Genomic DNA, 17,042 nt, shown 5'->3' with positions numbered 1-17,042 from the left:
GGGGGGGGCCTTGCCCTGTGCCTCTCACCAGAATGAGGAGTTGGGCCAAGGGGCTGTGTCCCGTGCTGTTTGTGGCCCTCTCCCTGACTACCTCTGGACCACAGTCCGGGTACACAGGATCCTGGAATCTCCTGCATAAATGGTGCCCAGCCTGCATCCAGCCTGCTCTGGTCTCCTCCCAGGGCCCCCGACAGACTGTGCAGTGGGTGTGTCTACCCAGGTCTGGAGGAGGGGTAGCAAGGGTGCAGGGTGTGAGTGGAAGTGGACGCACAGTTGCTGGGGTGTCCTCAGGTGTGTGCACGAGGCCCCTACAAGGTGGTATGAAGCCCAGAGGGGGCTGGGATCGGTGGAAGGAAAAGGGGGCCAGGCTGGGGGCGGCTCTCCCTCCTGGGCGCATTCTGGGCCTGGCCTTCCGGTTAGTCCCGGGCGTGTCCTTCTCAAGCCAAAGAATAAAACATATTTTACTTAACAGTTTGTGAGCTTGATTGAAACCTTACAAATAGCTCCACGCAGGGGGTGCAGGGCTCCGACGGTACCCGGCTCAGACCCTGGAGGTGTGAGGCCAGGCGTGCCGAGGTCTTACTCTGGGGCGTTCCTTGGGCACCCAGGCACCCCTTTGTGATTTGTGGTTGCTCAGCTTCTGTTGATGGACGGTGTCACCTTTTCACCTGAGGATGATGTTTCTTTCCCCACTCAAAGTGTCCTTAAAGCCCTGGCAAACTGCCCCAGGCTCAGACCTGGGAATTAGATTGGGGTCCCTATTATTAGGGTGTGTGTGGTGGCCAGCCCATCTCCAGGGGAAAATCAAATCAGGCTGGCAAAGGTGTGTGCACCAAAGTGAGCTGAGGGCTTGAAAGCGAGGCCCTAGCGCTGCACTGGCGTCTCCAGGCTGCAGTTACAGTGGGCGCTTTGCTAGGTGGCGGATTCTCAGCGAAAGTCAACACAAAACAGCCCAGTTACAGGCATTTCCTGTTTCAAGGACTTGCTGGAAGGAGACCTGGGACCCTGTTACGTAAATGTAAGTCATTTTTGAGGACACTTTAATGAAACCCTTAAAAACATGCCCGTCCTTGATCCAGTATTCTATGGGGAGACCATCTCAGGAAATACACACAGGAACTCATTTTGCTTCAAGGATACGTATTGCAAAGTGTTTTGAATTTTCGGCTGGTCAGGTAAGCGTTGGTTCACTTGGTCATAATAGCTAACACTTGCGCTTACCACGCACCCGGCACTGTTTGTGGTTTATATGTATTGACTTATTCAGTCCTCACAAAGAGGCAGGTCCTAATCATCTCCATTTACACTTGGAGAAACTGAGGCACGGGGAAGTGTAAGAACTTGCATGAGGTTCTGTTTCTAGTTAGTGGCCGAGCTGTGATTTGACCAAGTCCAGGAGGCTCCAGAGAGCAGTCTGTTTGCTAAAATCCCATGCTTAGAAAAAAAGAAATTTCAGTGTGTGTATGAAAAACACCAGCAGTGTCCTGTTGTCTCTCTGCTTATCTTGGGTTTCAAAACACACGTGTAGTCAGTGGAGAGAAGGGCTGCCGGTGAGTGTGAGCATCACATGGCATCCCGACTGGCTTTCCATCTGACACCTTTTTATAGCGGGGTGTTCAGGCTTGGGGAAGCAGTCACCCACTTTGCGAGCAGTGCGTGTGATATTACAAGGGGGAGATCTTCAAGAGAAGTGTGTGGGCTTCAGTCCTGTGTTCTAGCAGAGCTGAGGCTTGTGTCGGGGCTTGTCCTTCTGAGTGGATGTCCCGACACCTAGAACAGAGCCTGGTTAGGACTCAAGGCTCTGAAGGAAGTGCTGGGTTCCTCGGTGTAGAGGTGGCAGTGGACCCCAGGCTCCCCAAGGACGTGCATCTCGATGTGAGGACAGTCAAACAGATGACACGTTGGTGTCGTCCTGAACCTCTCCTCGATTTGGAGCGGGGAAAGGTTCCTGAGTGAGTGTGCTGGGCGCCCTGCACACTTCCTGTCCTCCTGTCCTGTATCTTCCTGTCCTCTGTTCTGGGGCCCTGAGGACGGCTCTGCCACGTGGGTGGATAGACTGCTTTGCACCCAAGGTGGGCACTGGGCACATGTTGTGGAGCACAGGGCCCCGTCCAGGAAGGCTGGATGCATCTGGCCAGGTGCTGGGGGGCAGCAGTCTGAACTCGGGGCATAGGAAGCTGGAGGGTTGCCATTTGCTTATATAGCTTCTTGGTTCAGAAAATGACTCCGGGTGGGAGGATTCACTGAGCATATTAGCTGTGGAGGGTGGGCAGAACAGCCCCTTCCGGTGGCCCAGTTCATGCGAGCAATTCCAAAGTATGAATGCAGAAGGCTGAACTTAATTTTAAGGCAGTTTTTTGAGGATATGGGACTCTCCCGGCGAGGCTTCTGTAATATCACGGGAGCTGGTACTTAATTCTGTTCCTGCATCTGTGCCCATTTCCGCCCCTCCACCCCCCCTCCCCAGGCTGCTGGGGCGTGATGGGGCCGTCCCCCCTGCCCCACCTGCTGGACCCTTGTGCTCTACTCTCCGACTCTTTCTTGTGTGTTTCACTGGAACCATATCCTCCCTGAGAACAGGGCATCGTCTTCTGCCACTTCTGCTCTTTGACAAGGTCTGAGGTGATGCCCAGGGCAAAACACGTGGTAAGAAAGGAAGAGGGACTTTTCCTATGCCCTTTAAAGCACTGTGAGGTCTCATGGAGCAGAACTTGGGCCACCAAATGCTCTCCCACTTACCGTGTTGATGTGGGATTTGGGGGTGGGGTAGGGAGAGGGCAGGGTGTTCAGGACTGATGCTCAGACCCAGCGGAGGACTGGGATGGGCCGGTCACCCATCAAGAGCGAGGAAAATGGCCACATTTAAGGTGAGCATAATGTACGGCTTATCTCCGCTGGCCGGCTGCCTTTTTGTATTCAACTTGTACCGACATTCCTGACAGGTGGTAGTAATCTGTACTCAGAAAAAGCAAACTCCTTTCCTCAGGTCTGACCCTGGAATGTTCTAGTGATAAGTCCTCCAAACCCTTCATCTGTTCCCTTACCTGAAGACCTGAATTCTAGCCCTGACTCCTTAAGCTCTTCCTTAGCTGGGGGAATTTAGTTAATTCCCCCAGGCCTCAGAATCCTAATCTGAAAACAAATGCATGACAACCTCTTCTGGCTTCCCTACGCTCAGATTCCATGTGTCTTTAAAAAAACAAAACAAAACAAAACAAAAAGTTAAACACTAAGCATGAGCAAATAAGAAATACCCCTACTTTACACACCTAGTTAAAATTATAAACCACCCAGAAATTTGAATCTTAGGAGAAATGACCTGGCAGAGTAAAATCTAAGATGGCTCAGATCTAAGTCTGAGCTAAACTTAGGAATCTGATGCTATACATTTTTTATTGGAGACTTATGAATTAATTAAAATGCATGAAATTCTCTCTCTTGATTCTGCCCCTTTACTGTAACCAGCCCCAAAAAATTTTAAGCCATAACAATTTAAGCTTAAATTAGGAACATACGGTATTTATTGAACTAAGGTATGCTAACTGAGTAGCTCTTTTAGCAGATTCTTATTAGTATCCACTGGCATTCTGAAAATCACACCTTTCCTCATACTGAATAACATGGATTGGAGTGGGGCAAGTGGTGCGTCTGGGGGTGAGTGGGCTTGTTTGTCTGTGTTGATTGCCTATACATTGCATGGACTTCGCTTCACCATGAATCTTATCCGTGGCTGATAAATATTGTATGTTGGAAAAACTCTTTAATCAGAGATGGTCCTCTGCCGCTCCTGCTTCCCGACCAGGCAGAGCTGAGGTCAGGCGGAGCTGAGCTGGATCCTGCTGGCGGAGGGGAGTGATGGAAGGCTATCAGTTGCAGCAGCAGTGCACAGGCTCCAGCTTAACAGAACAGTGACACTCGCCTCAAGGCCTGTGTCAACAATGGACTTGTTTGTTTTCATTTAAATGGTGTGGATAGAGAAAGGAATATTGGAACACGAGGGCTGGAAATAACTTGCCATCCACTCAGGCCTGAGCCAGGCACTTATAACAATGTCCATCTGCCTAGTGGCACCTGCTTCTCTTTTCACTGGGACCACTAGGAGGGGAGGACCCCTTGGACCAGGGAGGAGGAGCCTGTGGACCAGGAGGGGAGGAGCCTGTGGACCAGGGAGGAGGAGCCTGTGGACTAGGAGGGGAGGAGCCTGTGGACCAGGGAGGAGGAGCCTGTGGACCAGGGAGGAGGAGCCTGTGGACCAGGAGGGGAGGAGCCTGTGGACCAGGGCCCTATGCTGCTGGACGAGGGGGCAAGAGCCATGGTTAGAGCACATCTGTGGGGGTAACACAAGAGGGCCAGCAGTAGAGCTGCAGGAGTGGAATTCCATGTTGAAACTGTAGGTCTCTGGAGTGGACAAACAGAATCTTACACTTCCCATTTCTAAGGGCTACTTTCTGCTTTCTCCAGACACAGTGCTTGGAGTGAGGACTCAGAGATTTCGTCTGATAGTATAAACTGATTTTAACCAGAAGTAACAGAACTTTATTGCTATTATTCTTTAAGTTTTGCTGTTTGTTGACAGGGAAAGAGGTATGATGTCCATTAGGGTGTTAAGAATATTGACATTTGCAAAGACCCCAGGAGTCTGGGATGGGAACACAGGGGAAAGGTCCAGGCCTCCGTGCCAGCTTCTGGGCTGAGGTGGTGAGGTGGGAGGGCTGGGAGAGGCGGGCTGAACTCCTGTCCCCTCCCAAGCTCCCCTGCTTTCCAAGCTGCGACTGTGGGTCTGAATCTGTCCAGAGGGGACGCTTTTTACTAATTCACAGAAAGGCACCATGCCAGCTGGAGACTGCCCTGGAAAAGTGGACAGGTCCCGGCCTTTTCTAACTCATGTGGTAGTGATAAAATTTTAGTCCAGCCACAGAACTGGAACAAATGACCTCAGACACATATATGGAGCGAGAAATTGTAATGAAATACCACTGCCTGCACAGGGATGGCTCCAAGACTTCAGGGGTTTCTGGGTGTGTGTCTGATTTCAGCAGCGCTCCCCCTTTAGGTTTCTGGGTTAGTTTGCTGTTAGAAAAATTAGGTTACTGAGAGCTTATTAGAATTTTGTCTTACAAGAGAAAATAAACCCAGAATGAAAACTTGAGGAGCGATCCTGTGAGGAAGGTTTGCGAGCTGTAGAGGATGAACTTTGTGACTTCAGTTTGGTCCCTACCTTTCTCCTGGGTCTTGCAGGAAAGTCGTCACATTTGTGGCTTCTGTCTTCCCTTCTCCTGAACACTCTCAGGTCTTTGGGTGTGGATGATAAGATTGTGCACTTAGGAAATCCAGGAGACAGTCCCTGAAGTCTCTGTGAGTGCAGCGATATCACGTCTGGCACTTGTGTGGCAACCCTCCAGGAGACAGACAGGTGGACTCATGTGCACACACACAGTGGGGACACAACAGGTGAAATAAGATTGGGAAAATGTTGATGCCTGTTGGAGCTGGGTGATAGGCAGGTGATAGTTCATTAGACATAGTGAATTAATAAACGAGCTGCTTTTCAAGCTCAACAGATGAAAACCGGTAGTTTTCCCACATACCGTCATTAGTCAATTAGAGTATGTAATAGGAAAAACAGGTTCCCCTCGCAGTGACAGCAGTTTCTGGGAATAAACATAATCAAATATGTAAAGCTATAAAACTTTATGGCTGCACTGAATAAGTGGAAAGGTACAGCATATTCTTGGGAAAGGAACATCAACATTGTAAAAATGTTCTCAATAAATCTGTAAATGCAAGTACCTATGAGTAAAATGCAATCAACAGGAGTGTTTGGGTTTTTTTAATATAAATTTACTTATTTATTTTCTTTTTGGCTGCATTGGGTCTTTGTTGCTGCACGCGGGCTTTCTCTGGTTGTGGTGAGTGGGGGCTACTCTTCGTTGCGGTGCATGGGCTTCTCATTGCGGTGGCTTCTCGTTGCAGGGCTCTAGGCGCACAGGTTTCAGTAGTTGTGGCACGTGGGCTCAGTAGTCGTGGCACGTGGGCTCAGTAGCCGCGGCTTGCGGGCTCTAGAGCGCAGGCTCAGTAGTTGTGGCACGTGGGCTCAGTAGTTGTGGCTTGTGGGCTCTAGAGCGCAGGCTCAGTGGTTGTGGTGCACGGGCTTAGCCTGTTTTGAGTAATGGCAGCCCCCCATGGGTGGGCCTGTTGCTCCAGACAGAACCTGTGAGTCATCCAGATCCCTGTCTCCTCCTCAGTTCCGTCCAGTCCACCAGGACGTCCAGACCACTGCCTCCAAAATACGTCTGAATCCACCGGTTCCCCTGTTGCAGTTGCTACGGCACTAGTCCAGCCACTGCTTCTCTCCCTTGGACCACATGCCACCTCCTAAGTGGCCTCTTGGCTGCCACTCCCGGGCCGTCCCCTTGACCCCAGACAATGGCTTGACCGAGCCTGCACGGCCTGTGTCCTCTGCCCCGGCTCTTCCTCCAGACTGTCTCCCCCATATTTCCCGGGCTCACTCTTCTTGAGTGACCCTGACCGGTTCCTGCCTCAGCGTCTCTGCACTGGCTGTGCCCTCTGCCCACAGTGCCCTTCCCAGACCTCTGCCTAGCCACCTTGTCCTCATTCAGGCCTAACTCGGTGACTTTGGCAAGACGTTCCGGACCACCCTTAGCCAACCAGCCCACGGCCTCCACGCCTCAACTGTCTCCGTTCCCTCACCTGTTTTCTTGTCTCTATAGCACGTGTCACTGAAATTACCTTATTTATTTGCTTGCAACATCTGTTGGGTCTTAAGCATGCCAGCTCCTTGGGAGCAGGATGTTGTAGGTTGCACTGTCCACCTCAGAAGGATATGTTCAAGTCCTAACCCCTCTAACTGAATGTCACCTTACTTGGAAATAGGGTCTTTGTCGCCATAATTAAGGTGTGAATTAAGATTAAGGTCATCCTGAAGTAGGGTGGGCCCTTAATCCTGTAGGACTGGTGTCCTTGTAAGAAGAGGAGACACAGAGACAGGTACTTACAGAGGGGAGAATGTCATGTGAAGACACACACACACAGAGGGGGGATGGCCACATGAAGACAGGCGGAGATGGAAGTGATGCTCCCACCAGCCAAGGAATGCCTGGGGCTCCCAGAAGCGGGAACAGGCAGGAAGGATCCTCCCTGGAGCCTCCAGAGGGAGCCTGGCCCTGCCCACAGCTGGATTTTGCAGTTGATTAATCAAGTGCGAGTTGCTTTAATTCTCCAGCTTGTGGTATTTTGTTCGGCAGCCCCAAGAAACTAATACGGGAGGGGGGTGGGTGTTCTCAACACTGTCTGACGTGAGAGGCTCGGGAAACACTGCCAAATGATGAAGAAATGGCCAGAATAGCCAAGAAGATTTTGAAAAAGATCAGGACAGTCTTGATCTCCTAGACAGTGAATCATGCTATAAAGCCTAAACAATGATCTAATAGGCAAAAATCAGTAGACTAGAGGAGAGGGCTCAAAGCAGACTCATGTAAATAGAGTAATTTAGTTTATTATTAAGGTAGCAGTTTAAATCATTGGGGGAAAAGGTGGACGCTCAGTAAAGGGTGTTTGTGCAGCTTGGCACTTGCTTTGTTCAGCCAGATATTTCAGAGCAGGTCCGCCTTGGCTGTCTGGTCAGAAGGGAGAAGGGCTTGCCCGCAGGTCCATGCCGGGCGGTTCCTCTTCCAGGGAGTGAGTGGTCTTTGCCGCAGGTCATGCAGGTGACCGTTCACACAGCTGTCTGTCGCTAGCTAGCATCTCGCCAGCTTACAGCCTTGTGCCCGCAGGAGCTAGGATCCCTTATAAAACCGCCATAGGTATAGTTTCCGGGGTTCACAAAGGGGCGTGCTCGGCTACAAAAGTTGTCACACTTAAGGAAGCCCCGAGCCTGGCGTCCCCACTGGGGCTTCCTCATTCATGAAGTTCATTTTGACCATAAGCAGTGTTATCTAGTGACGTGGTTTACGTTCTACCGTTATGGGGTTCCCAGGAAACCAGAGCTGGAGAGTCAGGAAAAGGTTTTGTGAAGCCCATGTGGACACGAATTAAGTTAGAGCCCTACATGAAATCATATATAAATTCCAGAGATACTTAAGAGTTAAATGTAAAGAAATCCCACTTTTAAAGTTTTAGAAAAAAACATAGGAGAGGGCTTCCCTGGTGGCGCAGTGGTTGAGAGTCCGCCTGCCGATGCAGGGGACGCGGGTTCGTGCCCCGGTCCGGGAAGATCCCACATGCCGCGGAGCGGCTGGGCCCGTGAGCCATGGCCGCTGAGCCTGCGCGTCCGGAGCCTGTGCTCCGCAACGGGAGAGGCCACAACAGTGAGAGGCCCGTGTACCGCAAAAAAAAAAAAAATAGGAGAAGCTTCCACAGTGTAATGGTACAGAAAGCTCTTCTAAGCAAAGCATAAAACTCATAAGTCGTAAAGGAAAAAATAACCTGAGAGATTTAAGAACTGTTTTTTATTGAAGTATAACATATACATAAAAATGAACAAATCCTAAGCGGACAGTTCCGTGAATTTTCACCAAGTGAACATGTCGCATAACCAGTGTGAAGATCTGGAAACAGCGTTTCCCTAGGGCCTGTTTCCCTGGTACCCTAGGGCCCCCTGCTCCTCCTTTACCCCGTGTCAGACTGATAGATTTGACTACAGAAACATTTTAAACTCTGGGATATCAAAAGACGCCATAAATATAGTTAAAAGACCAGCAGCAGGCTGGAAGGAAACTATGTCCAGCCCTTTGCAACATATACAGGGACATATACAGGACTGATGACCATTGTAGCTATAAAAACACGCCTACGGATCACGAAGAAGAAGGACCAATCATTCGACAGAAAAATTGGCAAAAGCCACACTAAGTAATTCTCAAGAGGAAAAATACAATGGTCCAGGCAGTGGAGCCAACACTGCCAGCTCTGCTGAGCGCCGTCATCCACGTTAGATGGATGAGTGCTTTTCTCTCTCTTGCTCCACTTCTCTTGCCTTCTCCCTCCTGAGATTCAGTGGGAGCCCCGGGTGACAGATAATGTACTTCCTCAGCATCACCCCTCCTATCCACCCCGCCCCCGGCCTGCAGCTGTGCCCACATACCTGTCCGTCCCCTTAGGCTCATCCCTCTCCCAGCAGATGTTTGGTTCTCATGACTGGCTCCCCAGGTCAGCCCCGTGGGCTCCCAGACAAGCCCAGATTTAACTTGTCCTCTGGGGACACACCTGCCCAGCTCAGTGCTGGGAACGTCAGGGCAGGGCTCAGGTGCTTGGGACATGAACAATGTCTGTGGCCGGGCCAGGAGTGGCAGTAAGTAGGACGGGGCCACCATGGCCAGGGGTTGGGGCTGGTGAGAGGTGTGGCACCTGTCACAAAAAGCCAGGGTTGGGGAGGACAGAATTGGCCCCTGGAAGGAGTGTGGGACAGGCTTCAGAGGCATTCTGTAAAGGCAAACTTCCCCAGAAGGGATTTTGTGGCAAATGACTGGGGGAGTCTTGACACGGCGACCCCTTGGAGATGTCCAGCATTGAGTTAGCGTATGAAAGATGACCAGGCCCTGCAGTAAAGCCACCTACTGAGACAGCCCTGCCTTCCCCAAACACCTTTGACCTTTAGTTCCAGAACATACATCAACACCTGCCGGTGACCAGTGTCCCTAGGGTCCACTTGGGGAATCCCTGCTGTGAGGGGATGAAGATTCTAAGGCCAGGTTCTGAGCCAGCCACAGGCTTCTCTGTTAGGAGACTAGAGCTAATTCCAGGTACAGAAAGCATTTGGCTGGAGGGTAGTTTGGAGGAGACAGTTTCCAAATCAACAAAACAGTGTAACTAGGTTCATTTGAGAAGGTTTCTTCCGCCCTTTTGTTAAAAAAAACAAAAAAACCTGTGACCGTTTCCTGTTGTTGTTGGGTGGGGGCCTCATGAGTAAGCAGGTGTGTTTAGTTAATAGACGTATATGGAGAAAGAGGCCACACCTGTCACAAACTACGCCCCCAGATATTACCTATGGGTGGGGTGTCAGTAATAAAGCGATAATAACGTGTCTGCGCTGAGTTGAACTTCCCTCATCTTCCCTGGACCTCCGTGCTCCCGAGTTTGTCAGAGGTCAGAGGTCCCCAAAGAGCGTGGCTGCAGCGCTGGTGACAGTCTCTGAGCATCTAACACAGGTGAACAAACTGCTCTGTCAGATCCCTAATGAATCTGACCAAACAAAGAAGTTTTTAAATCAGAGAAGCCTAGGAAATGAATTATCGACTGTTGTCTGGATTCTGGATGAAAATAGTAGTAATCGACCTTGAGGAGGTTGATCAACTCTCACCCCAGCCTCCTGGAACTGTGTCCCGACCTCACCTTCATGCATTCCCCCAAACCCGGCGGCCTTGCTGGAGGCGGGGTCATTGTCTGTGTTCCTCACCGCTGCTCCCCCCCGCAGGTCCCTATCCCTCCCTGGAAGACTGCCTGCCTCTCTGCCATGCTCCCATTCATGGAGGGCTGGGCTCCTGGCTCACCCAGTTCTTCCGCCACCTCTCCTGTCCCATCCTAGCTATGGTCGTGCCCATTAGCTGCTCTCACCTCCTCACTGCCAAGTCTTTCCTTCCATCCCCCTTCACGCCGCCGGCCTTCTCATCACCAGTCATCATACCGCCCTGGAAGTGCAGCATCAAGCATCCTCTCCGCCACCTTCTGCCCTCCTAACCCGCTCAGGACCCCTACTCAGACCTTGAGTCTGTGGCCCGCGACCCTTCCCAGCACCTTCCCTCCCCTCACATCCTCTCTTGCCTCCTTGTCCTGCTTCGATTCCCATCCATGCTGATCATTCCTCTTGCACACGCTCTCCCCTCTTTCAACCACGCTCTCCTTCATACTTGCCAGGCAAAACCCCTGGCCCTGAGTTAGTCCTCTCCCCCGACTACGAGAACACCCTCATGTTGCTGGGCGCAGCTGGAGGAAAACCCGACCACACTGATCTGTCTGTCACAACTTCCTAAGGGTCTCCAGTGCTGGTTCGGTGGCCTGGTTGCATCTGCCTAGCCAGGTTTCTCTTCCGCCCTCCGGGATGACTGTTTCTCATCTCAGGCCTTCAACACCTTGTCCCTCTCCACTAATTTCACTCCCTGTTTCACTGAGAGAATGAAAGTAACTAAAACAGAACTCTGACAAACCCAGTCACCTCCTCCGCCTGCCCCGCGTCGGCGGCGCCGCCCCCCTTTGTTAGGGCGCGTGCCCTCTGTACCCCTTCTCTTCCTCCTTTGCTCTGCTCCCGTCCCCTCTCACCTCTGAAGACTCTGCTCCCCGGCCTCCTCCCTTCCCTTCCTAGCTGGATGATTTCCACCGGTACGACAGACGGTTCATGTTTAGAAACACCCTCTCTCGACCCCAACGCCCCGCCTCCTTTCTCTGCTCTGTTCCCCCACGTGAAGGGGCTGTCTCCACTCTCCCTCCTCCCACTCTCTGCGACGCAGTTTCAGCCAGGCGTTGGTGCTCGCCCTTTGGTACTCTGAAGCCCTCCATCAGGGTCACCAGAGATGGCTACCTTGCCGGATCCCACGCAGGTCTGCCCGTAGCATCACCCAGGTGATCACACCTGCTTCCTGAAGGATGCTTCTCCTCCTGGTCATATTCCTGCCTCACTGCTGCTTCCCCCAGTGCCTGGCATACAGTAGGCATCTAGGCATCTAGCGTCCATGTTGAGTGATGGGATTGAAGTGTGAAAGGGTGTGACTTTCCCCTTCTCTCCCCCTCCCTCCCTGCACCTCATGTAGCATCAGAAGGTGTATGTGGATCACACGACAAGGTTTCTAAAGGTAAGGGTGTGTGTGTGTGTGTGTGTGTGTGTGTGTGTGTGTGTGTGTGTGTGTACATGCATGGAAATGGCTTCTTGGTGAGGGACGAGGCACTCCAGTGGGGTCGTAGCAGGGCTGGGAGGGGCACTCAGGTAGAGTAAGGAAGTACTTCTTCCTGAGTAAGGAAGAAAAGGGGAAAATAGTCAGCAACTGGCTGGGCTGGTCAGTTAGAGAAGAAACTGGGAAAGTAGCTGGGAGTGGAACCTTCAGCACCCAGCCCAGGCCTTGGGTCTAAGTTGCTAGTCAAGGGAAGCACACTGAAGGGTTTTTTATAGGAGGGAGTGACATGTCGGGACTTGCCCCGGGGGGGGGGGTCACTGTGGGGGCCTGGGAGGGGGACAGGAGGCCCAGGAGTGAGGTCTCTGGTCAGCCCGTGAACTCTGCCCTGAAGGATCTACCTCTCCCCCATGTCTAAAGATAGCTTGCACGCATTTGTGGAAAAGGGGATAATTGATGCTCATTCTTTTTTTTTTTTTTTTTTTTGCGGTACGCGGGCCCCTCACTGTTGTGGCCTCTCCCGTTGCGGAGCACAGGCTCCAGACGCGCAGGCCCAGCGGCCATGGCTCACGGGCCCAGCCGCTCCGCGGCATGTGGGATCTTCCCGGACCGGGGCACGAACCCGTGTCCCTGTATCGGCAGGCGGACTCTCAACCACTGTGCCACCAGGGAAGCCCTGTGTCAGTATGTTTTAAAGGCCCAGATCCCTTCTTTTTAGGGGAAAAAAAGACTCAACTCTAAAGGCTCAGTGTCCAGCCCAGCACTTGCCCCCTTGTCCGAGGAGCCGGCCTCCTCTTCCAGGCTGGTCACCTGAGCCACTGCTGACCTTGGTGCGGGGAGGGGAGTTTATCCAGCTGCTTCTCCAGCTGTGGCCGCAGCTGAGACCATACATTGTCTTCTTACTTCCTCTGGCTGGGTGGCGCACGTATGCACAGCCTTGCTGGGAGACAGTGCTTCTGCTTAGGTCGTGTTTTTGGGGTGCACTCCCCAACCCGCCCTTCACGTGGCTTGGACTTTTGGGAGAGGGAGAGGTGGTGGGGAGAGCAGGAAGGTTTCTTAGCGGGACTGATGTGTCTGCCCAGTTGGCTTTTGTCTGGGCTCTCGAGCTTCTGTTTCAGGCTGGTGTTTTGATTTCCACGTTGCTTAGCAACCCTCCAGCAGCCTCCATCCACCAGCCCGCCTGCCCGAGGAAAACCATTGTCTTTCTGGAGATCTGCTTTAGCTCCCAACTGATAACTCTGGAAGGAACGGCCACAAGCCAGTCTGAGCTGAGCTCAGAATTAGCACATGAAGAAGTCGTTGACCTTGATCTTGATGATTCTGTCCTCTTGAGACCTTGAAATAGAAGAAGCTGGTGTAAGGTCGGGCACAAGAACGCAGCCACAAATGGTACCTCAGACTTGGGCCGTCTGCGTTGTTAAATTGACCTACTTATTTTTCTGACCTGTGGGCTGGGCTTTGATGGAATTTCCTTAAGGGGCGTTATTGTGGAAAATATTATGGAAGAAGGAAGCACGCGTGGTTGGTTTGATTATTGATCCAGACTGCTGGCCTGCTGACCAGGAAGGCGGCCTGCTTGGCCTGGAGCAGAGCAGACTCTCGCTCAGCCTGTGGCTCCCACAAGACCTGCCCCGGCCCCCCAGCTCTGTCTGATGACAGAGGTCTGTCCTGAGAACCAGAATCCCGGCCAGCTTTGCTCTGCTTTGGGGCAAGCACTGTCCCCCCTGCAGTGGAGCCCTTTCTCTTCCACTCCTCTTGGCCCACTGGACCTGGGGGTGGGATGCGTGTCCCCCCAGGCTCCTCTTTGCCACCTCCAGGCCATCCTCCTTCCCTCCACCATAAAAGCAGTCAACGAGGAATATCATGTCCAGCGCCCACCAGGAGGTCTTCCTAGGCCCATCTAAACATCCAAACTGTCAGCACCCCACTTGGCATCCAGGACAGGAACCAGAGCTCGCTGGCGGGCTGCACGGAGCGTTCTTCTCTGGAGTCATCCTCACAGCAGCTCTGTAAGGTCACTCACGGGGTGTGGACGCTGGGGAGGTGTGGATGCCAGGGCTGTCTTGCTGAGAAGCCTCACTCCCCGATAGGATCTAGTGTCGGTGGTCAGCTGAGCTTCCAGGTTACCTCAAAGGACAGCTCCATCCAAGAGTCTCCTGTGTCCTCATCGTTGTTCTGGTCACCTGTGGTTCCTCCCGGTCCAGTGCCTGCTACCAGACAGTTCTATTTTTATCATAAGCCATCTCATCTAGTATTGTAGACAGGGTTTATCAGGTTACCAGAGAAACAGGACTTGGAGGTTAATCTAGGGTCAAACTCTCTTGCAGGCTCTGTTGACCCTTTGTCCATGCACACCAAGGAACCTTGTTGCCCCCTGGCCCTCCTTGAAATTGCCTGGTCCCTTGACGATTTTACCTTCTTCCCTGTCGGCCCGGACACTCCATCCACCCTCTGTGTCAGACATCCCACTTTTCATCCTCCACCTTCATCTTTCCAGCTCATCCCTCACTTCCCCAATTCCAACCACCTTGACCCTGCTGGGACTGCGATCCCGTGAACCTGCCACCTCTTTTAAAATGTTGTTTTACATATACATGCATTCTTTTTCATATTCTTTTCCATTATGGTTTATCATAGGATATCAAATATAGTTCCCTGTGCTCTACGGTAGGACCTTGTTGTTTAACCATTCTCTATATAATAGTTTGCATCTGCTAACCCCAAACTCCCAATCCACCATCCATGTTGCTGAAAATGACATTATTTCATTCCTTTTTATGGCTGAGTAGTATTCCATTTGTGTGTGTGTGTGTGTGTGTGTGTGTGTGTGTGTGTGTACCACATCTTTATCCATTCATCTGTCGATGGACATTTAGCTTGCTTCCATGTCTTGGCTATGGCAGACAGTGCTGCTATGAACATTGGGGTGCATATATCTTTTCAAATTAGAGTTTTGTCAGGATATATGCCCCAGGAGTGGGATCGCTGGATCATATGGTAGCTCTATTTTTAGCCTTTTGAGGAACCTCCACACTGTTTTCCATAGTGGCTGCACCAACTTACATTCCCACCAACAGTGCAGAAGGTGAACCTGCCACCTCTTCCAGTCGCTTCCCGACCCCCACAGCCTCTCCTCCCTCACACACCACCCCTGCCCTCTCCCTCCCACCCCTGTCCCTCTCTTGCTCGTTACTCACCTGGTAAGCCCTGGGTAGGTCCTCCTCTCCTCACCTGTACCTGCTTCTGTGTAGCTGGAAGTTTCTGGAGACAACCCACTACCGCACCGCCGGGTCTCATTGCCCCTTCAGGGTCCCCAGGCCCTTCAGTGATGCTCCTATATCCCGTTCACCCTCCCCGCATCCCCAGACAGCTCCTGCACACCTCCCCCTGCAGCTCTGCCTCACCCACCTACCATATCTGTCCCTGTGTCCTCCTTCTCTCCTGTTAAGTGGATGGACTCTGTGTTAAGGCAGCCCCCATTCACACATCGCCAGTCCAGGGCACTGCTGGCGGGTCCCCTCTCTCTCCTCCTCCAGCAGCTGTTACCTCCCTTGCATCAGTTCTACCAGCGTGCAAACCTTCAGGAAATCTTTAGACCCCACTTCCCGCTCTACAGCCTCCCGTTTCTACACACACACACACACACACACACACACACACACACACACACACACACACACACACACACACACACACACACACACACACACGAGTTCCTCAAGGAATTGTCTCTACTCACGGTCTCTGTTCTTTCTCTTCCTCTCCATTCAGGTTTTTGTCCCTCAACTTTTCGGAAACTGCTCTTTCCTGGTTCACCTGTGTGTACCTAGAGTGATGAATGCTCCGTCTGGTGGACGGGACTCAGGGCAGCATCCAAACCTCACTGACCCTTCATGCCCCCTGTCAGCACTATCCTCCGGGCTCCTGACACCACACACTGCTGGCTTTTCTTATATCTTTTTGGTTTCTTTTATATATATATATTTTTTAAATACAAATGATTTTTTAAAAAATTATTTATTTAATTTATTTATTTTTGGCTGCGTTGGGTCTTCGTTGCTGCGCGCGGGCTTTCTCTGGTTGCAGCGAGCGGGGGCTACTCTTCATTGTGGTACGCGTGCTTCTCATTGCGGTGGCTTCTCTTGTTGCGGAGCACGGGCTGTAGGCGTGTGGGCTTCAGTAGTTGTGGCGCGCATGCTTCAGTACTTGTGACACGCAGGCTCAGTAGTTGGGGCGCACGGGCTCAGCTGCTCCGCGGCATGTGGGATCTTCCCAGATCAGGGCTCGGACCCGTGTCCCGTGCATTGGCAGGCGGATTCTTAACCATGTGTCACCAGGGAAGCCCATTTTTGGCTGCTTCTCCTCCGTCTCGCCAGCCTTTAGACATGCTGTCCCCTCCACGCACTCCCCAGACCATCTCCCCACTCTCATGATTTTAAGTACCTTCTGTTTGCTGGGGGCATCCAGTTTGTATCTTCAGCCGATGTCTCTGTGTAACTCCAGATGGCATGACTCCATCCTCGAAATCTGGGGCCTGTCTGAACTGAGCTCCCAGTGCCTTTCCGAGACCTGGCCCGTCTGTCTTCACAGACACTGGGGGTCATGGCCACGCCATCCTGTCAGTTGTTCGGGAGCAAGACTTGGCGTCATCCTTGAACCCTGTCTTTCTCTCATGTCCCACATGCGGTCTGTCCACAGATCCTCTGGTTCTGCCTTCAGAATATCTGCAGATGTTTGATGATGTTAAGGAATTACGGTTACATTTTTTTTTTTTTTAGATTTGATCATGGTATTGTGCTCCCTTTTTAAAAAGAACCCTTTTCTTTTAGAAATTCGTACAGAAATATTTATAGATAAAATGACGTGAAGTCTGGGATTTACTTGGAATAATCTTGGGCAGTGGTTCTCACCCAGAGGACTTGTGAAAACACAGATTTCTGGGTCTTAAGGCCAGAGTTTCTGATTCAGTAGGGCCGGGATGGGGTCCCATAGTTTTTATTCCTGACACTGATTGATGCTTATTGTCTGAGGCCCACATTAGGAGACTGATCTGAGGTGTAGGAGAGTGGGTGACGGGTATGAATGAAGTAAGGTTGGGCGTGACTTGATAGCAGTCGGAGCTGTTGGATACGTAGGGTTTATTACACTAGTCTGCTCTTCTTTGGAAGTTTCAATTAATAAAAAAGTGTGTGTGTGTGTGTG

At 51.7% G+C, this 17,042-nt stretch overlaps 1 protein-coding gene across 1 annotated transcript in view; it reads left to right on the top strand.

The window, feature by feature from the left end:
- The window catches only part of SYNJ2 (synaptojanin 2), a 97,526-nt gene that overhangs the window by 11,669 nt on the left and 68,815 nt on the right, over positions 1 to 17,042 (top strand). The gene's annotated exons all lie outside the window — the stretch shown is intronic.

Source organism: Delphinus delphis, chromosome 14 (genome assembly GCF_949987515.2).
Source record: "Delphinus delphis chromosome 14, mDelDel1.2, whole genome shotgun sequence".
Classification (NCBI taxonomy): Eukaryota; Metazoa; Chordata; class Mammalia; order Artiodactyla; family Delphinidae; genus Delphinus; species Delphinus delphis.
This window is presented reverse-complemented; position numbering and strand designations above follow the sequence as displayed.